This window comes from Polypterus senegalus, chromosome 3, assembly GCF_016835505.1.
Source record: "Polypterus senegalus isolate Bchr_013 chromosome 3, ASM1683550v1, whole genome shotgun sequence".
Taxonomy (NCBI): Eukaryota; Metazoa; Chordata; class Cladistia; order Polypteriformes; family Polypteridae; genus Polypterus; species Polypterus senegalus.
In genome coordinates this window covers 35,915,808-35,927,594 of record NC_053156.1, presented here as the reverse complement: position 1 = coordinate 35,927,594, position 11,787 = coordinate 35,915,808, and positions in this window count along the sequence as shown.

Below are 11,787 nucleotides of genomic sequence, written 5' to 3'. Positions count from 1 at the left end.
TAGATAGATAGATAGATAGATAGATAGATAGATAGATAGATAGATAGATAGATAGATAGATAGATAGATTTTGAAGAACAAATTTTTTATTTTATAAAGATTTGGTACTTGCATTTATTACGAGCCAGGGTTTCATGGTGATATCCCCAACTAATTGGCATAATTGTAAGTGTTTGGGTTTATGTGCTTTAGAACTGGCGATGTTCACATTACACACCTCATTGCTTGTTTCTGATTTTTTGTTCAGATCAGAATTGCCTGTCTTGATTGCTCACATTAAGTACAAGTGATCTGTATCAAACAGTAATGTGACCTCGGCTGTCCTCCAAAATGGCACACATTGGTAGGTTTGTGTAGGACTCATCTGCATCATCAACAACAAAAAATGTCACGTATGTGAGATGGCTCATGGTATTAAAGCTGACAAAATGGACACACTAGTAGCTAGTGTATGCATTGCATTCTGCTCAGTAGGGCGGCCAAGAGTTTGAGAACTGTACATGATAAAAAATGGTGAAAAAAAGCCAGGCAGCTAGCTTTTGTTTTTTTTCACAGCTATTGCTGCCCCTGCTGCACCTAGAGATGTATGGGTACAAGAAAGGAGCCAGCAATGGTAGGACCGTGACTGTTGTCACAGCTGAAGCTCTCCAACATTGTTGTTTTGTCGCACTGCAGGTGCTGGCTGATGACGGCAGCATTCAGGCCATGTGCACAGGCACGAAAATGACATGCATTCCGATCTGACCGTTCTCATTCATGTCACACGACCATCAATCGGATACGCATTCAATCTAGGACCACATATGAAACTGACTCAAATCTAATTTGAAAATATTTAATTTTTTTTGTCCACACAGCCATGAAAACGTCAGATTTGCGTCATGACAAAAGTTTCTTAGTTGGTTTTGATTGTAAGAAGACATAGCATTGAAAGTAACTAACTAGATGTAACGTAGTTTATAAATAAAATAAACATTTTAAAGCATCTATTTTAAACTCTCTCATGAAAGTGGTAAATCTATTGAGGACATTCTAGTTTAAAATCATAAAATACGCCTGTTAAATTTACCTGATGCCTTGACCCAAGGTGAATTACAACATTTGGGATACAATTGGTTATGTTTCCTTTATTTTCTTCCCACCTGAAGCACAAGCTGGTTAAGTGACTTGCTCATGGTTATATAGTGTCAGAAGCTGGATGTGAACACTCAACCTCTGGGCTTTAAGTCCAAATCAGTAACCACTAATCTACATTGTCTATTTATTAATAATAATAAATAACAGTGATAATGATTAAGAGGTCAAACTCTCATAAAAGTGGGATGCAAAAATAGTAATTTATGATGAAAATGTTAAAGTTCCTTCCCCTGCCACTTGGAACCGGATCAAGGATCCAGAAAGCATATCTCACTACCACGCCACCGTGCAGCTAGTCCCAGAGAAAACATCTTGCATTGCCTTAAACTGCGAAGCTAAAGGAGGGTACGGAAGCACATAGCTAAAATTCAAATTAAAAAGCGTGAAAAATATTTAAAATAAATATTTCACAGTTTCACATCAGGTGTTCTGCCATATTTCTAAATATTAATTTTACCTGCCATACAAACATTGTGGTTATGTGATGAGCAGCCAGGAGGTCGGCTTCGCCCGGTGACCCGCTCGGCCAACGGTCTCTGACAACGCGCTCGCATTGAGTGGTGCGCGGCGGACTACTTTGTTTTGGTTTCCGAACGTTTCAAGATCGCGGATGTGCACGTCTGGGAGTGACGAGACTACGTGGCCGTGGTCATGTGATATCGATAACGTCAATAAGTCTCGTGATAAGTTCCGCCCCCACTCCACCCCCGTCGCCACGAAACATAAAGAACGTCAGGTGACGCGATGAAAACGTTGGCACAAATTTAAATGGTCATTGTAACTAAAAAATGATTAAACAATTTACAAAAGACAGAAGTAACCGTAACAATTATTATTCGTCAAGCTCTGTAGCCGGCAGTTTGTGACTGTAGAGCGCACGTGACAGTGGGGCGGCAGGCTGGTGGTGATTGGAAGGTGACGAAGATTAGAATGTGAGCATGCGCGGAAAGCTTGAAGGACGTAGGACTGTGGAATCTACGCATTTGCGCAATAGGCGTCCGAAGCATAGACATATAAAGATAGTCGCCGCATTCACTGTGTTGCCCAGACGACACTATACGTCAGCGCGTCTTCCCTATTGTGAGTGGCAAAAGTGTCATTTAAACTAATACAGGGAGACGTGGAAACCGTGTTTTCTGACGAAAAAACAATAACGTTTTAAACAGTATCGTTTAAATACAACAGATTTTGGCGAATCGTTTACATTTATTTATATCCATTTATACACTAATAATGGAAATTATTAAATAATAATTATTAAATCATTTCTCCCATATAAGTAACATTTCACGGGCTGCCTTCTTCCATCTCCGAAACATTTCTAGACTACGTCCTGTTCTTACGCAACACAGTACTGAAGTAATGGTTAATGCCCGAGTCCAGATTACTGTAATGCTGTTCTATCTGGCATCCCACAAAAATGTATCCATCGCTTACAACTTCTTCAAAATTCTGCTGCCAGGATAATAACCTGCTGTTCTAAATCCACTAAACATATGACAGCTACCCTCTCTCAACTTCAATGGCTTGCTGTTGTCTACAGAATACAATTTAAAATACCGCTCTGAACATTTAAAGCTCTCCACAACCTCACTGATCTCCTACAGGCTTGCACTCCTCATCTGAAGCTCGACTTTTTGTACCACACATCAAATTCTGTGCTATGGGAGCTTGAGCGTCTCTCCTAGTGCTCCTCAACTCGGGAATTCTCTTCCCTCTCATAAATATCAGCTCAATTCAATAATACATTTTAAAACTGACCTTAAAACTTATCTTTTCAAACTGTCATACCAATTGTGAATTTTGCACTGTTACTGCCAGTTATCTTTGTTTGTTTGCTAATTATTAATTTTTGATTTATCATTCTCTTGTTTTAATTTTACTAATGTTGTTTAATTTTATTGTAAGGTGACCTTGAGTGCTAAGATTATAAAACGGGATTTTCGAATGGCCAAATATAACCAAAACAGTTGTTCAGCCTTACCTATGAAATGTAATCCCCCGTGATCTGGTTTGGAGCGTACAGCGGTTTGTACAATCCCAAGCAGCACATGCGTGAGGCATCTTATCCATTACTTCACTCCACAGCAGTGCCACTCGCAATATGGTGGCAACGTTGACGTAGGATGCTGCTGGTCATGCGGCGTCTAGTAATTCCATGTCTATGGTCCAAAGTGCCAGTTTGTATTTTAAAATGGTTCTTTTAAACGTGTAGAGAGATAGTGAGGCTGGGGAGCATGCACTGATACAGCACGTTGCTGCATTCACCACACAACGAACCAACCGGATTGGGACCAGTGCGCAGGATGGATAGATTGTCACAAATTTCAAAACTGAACGAAAAACTGATGCAGAGTTAGCTACAAACTATTAGAAAAAGCATCCTTCTCGGGGCGTCTCTTATCCTATAATTACTACATTTTATTTATATAGTACCTTTCCCATTGTCCCAGTGTGAATGAGCTCTGCGATGGATAGATAGTGTGCCCAGAATTTGTTCCTGCCTTGTCACTAAATTGTTTAATTTTATTTGCAGGGGTATGCAATACAAGAAGATGCTTACTTGCATGGCTCCTAAAGACAGTGACGAAGATTTCTGTAAGTACAAGTGATGGGGGGAGGTTTATCAAATATTTGAAAACAATATTTGCAAGTGGCATGAAATACCACTTATAAATCTACCTACAAAGAAACAACACCACATAATGTAATGGTAGTGTAATTGGCACTCCTACCTTTCAACCAAGAAATTCCCATTCAACCTCCAACAGTTAATTTAACTTTTTCTGTGCTTAAGCATTTCCCTCGTTATTTTTGTCACAGCACAAAGCTACCCAGAGTAAGGCCACCATCTTTGACCTTGGCATCACTGGGACTGCCCACAGGTGGTTTGAGTCCTACTACTTGGGAAGATCCTACTGTGTCTCCTGGCATGGATGTCAAGGTTGCATCAAGCAAGCACGTGGATGCTCAAAGGATCAGTGCTGGACCGTCTTCTCTTTATACACCGCCTCACTAAACTCCATAATCCAGTCCGTTGGTTTCTGTCACCAGTGAGTGCTATGATGATGATGATGATATCAGAATTCACTTTATTGGCCAGGTAAACTAATCTGCACTAAGGATTTGTCAGATACTATCAGTGCAACAGACAAGGACATACAAAAAGGAATACAAAATATAAGAACATAAAATTATAAAATATAATGCAGCATACAAGGGCAATATAAAAAAAAAACAAATATCCACGCAGTCTAGTGTGGAGGTATACATAGATACTGAGAAGAAGCTCAGACCTGATTAGTAAGAATAACTGCACATGGAAAAAAAAACATTTAGGTGGAATTTTGTTTTAGCTTTCACTGCACAAAGATGTTTGCCAGAGGGAAGTCTTTGTAAAAGGTGATGGCCCGAGTGAGTCGGATCAGCAGTCATCTTCCTCTTCACTCTGGTGCTTTACAATGGAAAGTAATGGGGCACAGAACACTGCCAGAAAACAAAAGCCTAAAGGATGCAATTATCTCTTTGCTCCAAAAGACTTATTCCCACCTGGAAAAACCTGGAAGAAGTGTGAGGATTATATTTGTTGATTTCTCCAGTACTTTCAGTACCATCCTGCCATCCCGGTTAAGGGGTAAACTCACAGATATGCAGGTCCATAAGCCTATAGTATCAAGGCTTCAGTTTATGAGACTCAAGGACTGCGTTTCTGATATGGATGTGAGCAACACTGCAATACCACTAGGACTTGAGCTTCATGGAGAAGTTCAAGTGTGCCAGTGTAAAGCATCAGAAGACACTGATGAGTCCCAGGACACAACAATCAGCAACAACATACCAGTACTGACATCTGCTTGAAAGTGGACACCAACTAAGGCTGTGCAGAAAGCAACTTTAGCTATCAGGAATAGGGACATTGTAGGAAAAGTTTGGGAGGGAAGAGGAGGCTTAGGTCTTGGAACTAGTCATCTATTCTGGAATAACGCCACAGCACAGCAACAAGGTGAACTAAGGCAGTTTCCGTAGCTAAACCGTGACAAAGGTCAAAGGATTTGTGCAACTCAGCTTAGTTTCATTATCAGAGCAACGTATAACAATGAATCTTCATCAGAATTTCATGCCAGCATCTCTCAAGGCACAACAAAGTCCTAAAGTACTTTACTTCAGCAATGGAGATTAGGCAAGTTACCACTAAATTCTGTAATGCTAAGAAAAACGAAACCCCAGATAATATCTTTCATATGTGGGGAAGAAAAACAGCCAAGAATGTTTCCACACCACCTGAGCTAGGCCAGTTACAATCAGTCCACAAGTAGACATTTGCAAAAAGCTCACATTTTTATCAGAGTCTGCCATTACCTCTTTAAGGCCTGGCGCTTGGGTTTGCTTCAGTGCATACAGTTTATAACTTCAAGCACAATGTACCCAGGGAAGAATCTGCAGGCGAGGCCTTAAAGAGTGTAAAAAGTCATGCTGTGTGAAATGTTACTGAAGCACATCATCGGGGCTAGAGCCCTAAAGTCTGCCCAGTGGAAGTGCGATGCAGAATTTTTGTATCAACCTTTACCACCAGGCTGCTCAAAGAACTAGGGATCTGGGGCTAGGCCTTAAACTATCAAAACCACCTTGGAAAACAGCAGAAAGAGGCTTTGGCTTAAGAGGTACAGTATAAGCTCAGCTGTGTTTCAAAGGAGTGCTGCTTAAGATTAAGTAGATACACAGGGGAGTGATTCTGGGACACCAGAAGTTATCATCAAAGCCACCAGAGATATGAGCTAGTCAATGAAACGTCAAGGGAGGAGGATGACCACTTGAAAACTCCTTTGTGCCAACCAGTCTTCACTCTCATTAGTACCACAATCACCTCTCGTAAGTACTCGCACAATGGATAGTAGCAGCTTATCCAGTGTGTAATGAGTCTGTACTAGCTTTTTTACAATTTCAGTAGTGCTGAGTGAAACCTGGCATTGCACTCATGTTTGACTATGCATATATGAATTACTTCAGAGGGCACAATAATACTGAAGAAAAAAAATACATGAATTAAAAACTACATATGAAAAGGGTTCACCGTGATGAAGTGAAAGTATTTTATTAACACTTGTCAAAAAGAAGAGCAGTAGAGGTCATACCTGGAAATCCTTTGTGTTCTAGGCAGCAGAATTTCAGTGAGAGAATGCGGCTAAAATTGTGACTATTATTTAAACAAACAAAAAAAAACAAAAAACGTCAAAACGCACACAAACAGGCTTTCGTTACTGCCGCTTTTGTCTCTCAAACAGATTTGTGCATACTTTGACAGCTTAGCGCAATGATACAACATATCAGATGTGAATTATAATTGTAACTTGTAGTGTCACAAATTTGTAAGGAGAGATGAAATGACGGGAGAGATTAGTTGTTTTTTAGTAAAGGATCCGCATTCATTCTCTGACTGTAATGAGTACGTTACAGATAACCAGCATCTATTAATTTTCTGTCATATGCAGTTCTGGGTCATGGGGGGGGGAGAACCTCACACACACCCACAATTACATATACAGGACTGTGTGATGTGGGAGGAAACAGCAATGCTAACAGTTGTGGCAGGTTAAAATCAAAGAATATTTTAAATGAAGAGGCTATTTGGCTTGTCTGCATCAATGATGAAATAAGCTGCCCCATTTGTTTATATCAAAATAAAATTAATTTAGTGTGTCAAAGCTCCCAATCAATGCAACATGTACTATGTTAACAGAAATGCATAATCACAGAGACGGGCGAAACAAGCATACTTCATTTTTGAATATAAACACACAAATGCAAAATTTGTGTCATTCATTTGCTTTTTGAAGGCCAACTAATGTTTAAGAGTACAATCCCTAAAGCGTGATAAACAGTGAAAGCACACATCATATATTTATTTGAATGGTGAAGATTAATGGACTACAAGTTATGCCTGTCTAGTTAGTGGTTTAATTCTGGACCTGTACATGGGCTAAACAATAATTAAGTCTGATCACTCATTTAAGATACTAAACAGCACGACAAAGGCAGCTGTACAAGAGTTCTGAAGTAATGGGACTGATGTAAAACTGACATGACGGACTTCACACAGGAAGCCTTCAAAGTTTGGATACAACAAGACAGCCAGATTTGGACAACTAACACAGTAGTAATTTGAATCAATGTCACCCTGTTAAAAATGTACTAACCAGTAATACTGAACAAGCTAATGATGTAAATCTAACTCTTACAATAGCATAATTTAAAAACCTAACAAAGGTATTCTCTGACAAACCAGAATTTAAAAGCACGTTGCTACAAAAATAGCTTCATAAAGTTTGTTTAAATACAAATATCCTGAATTCCTAGGAATTCACTACAGTACAGACTTAATGTTCAAATTTTTATTTTTAGTATTGATAAGCAGTACCTTTTAAATTAGTTTAGAGAAAATTTCAGAGAATCAGTTTACAATATGCACATCAGTGACAGACGAAGCTCATATGGAGGGCCTAAGCAAGGGTCTCCCCCTTGGTGTCTGGAGTGCACCTCCCCTTAGTATCCAAAGTGCGCTGACAGAACTAGAGAAATCCCAGAGTTCCCCCTTGGTTTCCAGAGCTCACATGCCTTAACATTATAAGCAGGCACCTCCACTTTGTTACAGCGCAAAATTTCCGGTGTCTAAAACATATCAAAATACAAAACTAGGTCTGAATTTTAATATTTATGAATGTCAGCACTAGTGGGAACTACTTGATGAATATACACTGCTGTTGCTCTTAATATTCATGTATTTTTGTTCTGTGACAGAAAAAGGCACAATATTGTTCACATAAATAATGAAAGTGCTTTTAAAGAAAACCCATTGAATGTGATTTCTGTTTTTGTTTCTGAACGGCAAAATTGCAGTGGCTTTGGTATCAAATACAGAGATCCTGGTATTGTGGCACCCTTAGAACAAGGTATGACAAATTTGATCACTCAATCATAAAACAAAGGTAATACACTATGTTTGAATTTACATTTACACAAATGCTTTACATTAGCATCCTTTTTGGTGGTCTGTGTAAAACCAGATTAGATTTGAGTTTTATATCCCCCCAGGGTTATGTTCTCCCAATTATATTTTGTGGAAGAACAAATATTACCTGAAGCAGACTGCAGTAGTGTCAATATTTTTGCTTACAACTGTATGTTCACTGCACTACAAAATAAGACAATGGAACCGAAACAGAGTGGAGCTTTGGGCGAAAAGACACAACCTACTCCAGTAGAGTTGGTGAAGGTGGATGAGTTTAAATACTTGGGATCAACAATTCAGAGTAACATGGATTGTGGAAGAGAGGTGAAGAAGAGAGTGCAGACAGGGTGGAGAAGAGTATCAGGAGTGATTTGTGACAGACGGATACCAGCAAGAGTGAAAGGGAAGGTCTACAGGACAGTAGTGAGACCAGCTATGTTACAGTCATGTGAAAACATTAGGACACCCTTTGAAAGCATGTGGTTTTTTGTAACATTTTTAATAAATGGTTATTTCATCTCCGTTTCAACAATACAGAGAGATTAAAGTAATCCAACTAAACAAAGAAAACTGAAGAAAAGTCTTTTCAAGATCTTCTGTAAATGTCATTCTACAAAAATGCCTATTCTAACTGAGGAAAAAGATAGGACACCCTCACATGTATTCCCTCTTAAATTGGCTCAGATCTCACACAGGTATATCACACCAGGTGCACATAATTAGTAGATCGTTACTCTGCATGTTGAATGAGGCTTGCCCTATTTAAACCTCAGACATTTAGTTTGGTGTGCTCCTGACTGTTGAAGTGAGAGTGAGCACCATGGTGAGAACAAAAGAGCTGTCAGAGGACTTCAGAAAAAGATTGTAGCAGCCTATGAGTCTGGGAAGGGATTTAAAAAGATCTCAAAAGATTTTGAAATCAGCCATTCCACTGTCCGGAAGATAGTCTACAAGTGGAGGGCTTTCAAAACAACTGCCAACATGCCCAGGACTGGTCGCCCCAGCAAGTTCACCCCAAGAGCAGACCGCAAGATGCTAAAAGAGGTCTCCAAAACCCTAAAGTGTCATCTCGAGAACTACAGCAGGCTCTGGCTACTGTTGATGTAGAAGTACATGCCTCTACAATCAGAAAGAGACTGTACAAGTTTAACTTGCATGGGAGGTGTGCAAGGAGGAAACCTTTGCTTTCCAAGAGAAACATCGAGGCCAGACTGACATTTGCCAGAGATAAAGTTGACAAAGACCAGGACTTCTGGAATAATGTTCTTTGGACAGATGAGTCCAAAATTGAATTATTTGGACACAACAGCAGAGGACATGTTTGGCGTAAACCAAACACAGCATTCCAAGAAAAGAACCTCATACCAACTGTGAAGCATGGAGGTGGAAGTGTCATGGTTTGGGGCTGCTTTGCTGCAGCAGGACCTGGTCAGCTCACCATCATAGAATCCACGATGAATTCTACTGTGTATCAGAAGGTGCTTGAAGAACATGTGAGACCATCAGTTAGAAAATTAAAGCTGAAGCGGAACTGGACCATGCAACATGACAATGACCCAAAACATACTAGTAAATCAACCAAAGATTGGCTGAAAAAGAAGAAATGGAGAGTCCTGGAATGGCCAAGTCAAAGTCCAGATTTGAATCCCATTGAGATGCTGTGGGGTGACTTGAAAAGGGCTGTATGCGTGCAAGAAACCCCTCAAACATCTCACAGCTGAAAAAGTTCTGCATTGAGGAGTGGGGTAAAATTTCCTCAGACCGATGTCGAAGACTGGTAGATGGCTACAAGAACCGTCTCACTGCAGTTATTTCAGCCAAAGGAGGTAACACTCGCTATTAGGGGCAAGGGTGTCCTATCTTTTCCTCAGTTAGAATAGGCATTTTTGTAGAATGACATTTACAGAAGATCTTGAAAAGACTTTTCTTCAGTTTTCTTTGTTTAGTTGGATTACTTTAATCTCTGTATTGTTGAAACGGAGATGAAATAACCATTTATTAAAAATGTTACAAAAAACCACATGCTTTCAAAGGGTGTCCTAATGTTTTCACATGACTGTATATGGTCTGGAGACGGTGGCACTGACCAGAAAGCAGGAGACAGAGCTGGAGGTGGCAGAGTTAAAGATGCTAAGATTTGCATTGGGTGTGACGAGGATGGACAAGATTAGAAATGAGGACATTAAAGGGTCGGCTCAAATTGGGAGACACAGTCAGAGAGGTGAGATTGCGTTGGTTTGGACATGTGCAGAGGAGAGATGAGGGGTATATTGGGACAAGGATGCTAAAAGATAGGGCTTGCCAGGCAAGAGGAAGGCCTAAGAGAAGGTTTATGGATGTGGTGAACAAGTACATGGCGGTGGTGAGTGTAACAGAACAAGATGCAGAAGACAGGAAGATATGGAAAAAGATGATCCGCTGTGGCAACCCCTAAGAGGAGCATCCGTAAGAAGAAGGTGGTTGGGTTGTAGAAAAAAAAAGGAAAATTGCATCTTAATGGTTTGGAAACTTTGCATACACTGGTTTTGACAACACATTTCTCAGAAAAGGGTAAAGATGGGAAGAGGGGTAGGGAGTGTCTTTTGTAAATGCAACAAGTCTAAACACAATCTCAGCTGTGACAAAATGACTGAGAATGATGGAAATTGTTGTCCCAAAGTGGCTCAGAGGTGGGAAAAAAAAAATGTACACACGGCAGTTTCTACCTGATGACATATCGATTATTTTCATAAAATTGTGAACATTGATGAAATTATCTGAAGAAGCCAACTTACTGATTTGCCACGTGGTTGCAGGTAAGATGGAGGAATGCATGTTAAATACATTTTTTTTTTACTGGAACAGTTGTGCCATACGGACTATGCTCATAGCCACTGCACTTAGCAATAGGCACTTATTAGTCTTCTTTGAGCTTTGTCCAACTCTCCCTTTGCTTCTGCAGACTGTATTTCCATAAAGTGACACGCCAATTTCTCCTTTGTGGAGACTTGATGCATTACAATGTCCCATTTACTAGTGCATTTTTTAAGCCAAACAACGAGGAAAAAAAAAAAAAACATGTCAGCTAATTTTAATCTTTCTTCTATGTTACCAAACTCTAATCACATCTTTGATGGCAATTGTGAGATTTGGAGGGTATTTCATTTTTCTACTGTGGGAGATTTTTAACCTTAAATACCGAAATGTCCTTTCTAGATGTAGAATTCTTCCAAATTTTAGCTTTATAACTAAATGAGAAATAGTATTTTTGTTGACTAGTGAGTGAGTCAGTCACTCAACTTTGCATTTAAATGAGAGAGAAAGAGACCTATAAACCAAAAACACATAACTGGTACATGAGACAGCCTTTAAAATGCAAAGAGTGGCAGAGCTGTAGAACCAAGTTTTACTCACAACAAATTTCTTCCTCAGGGATTGTAATAAGATACAATATACAATATTGGTGAAGAGAACCCTTACCCTTTGTTTAAATGTGCTATCAAAGCATTCAGAATGATAGGGAGACATACTAGGTTTTATAAAAAATAAAGGATTTTTCTGTTGCTCAAACCGCTCCCCAATAAAAACTGCACCAAATTATCTGAAAATGAGAAGATGACAATATAATGGGCATTGGTATTCACTATACTCCATTTGACTTAAGA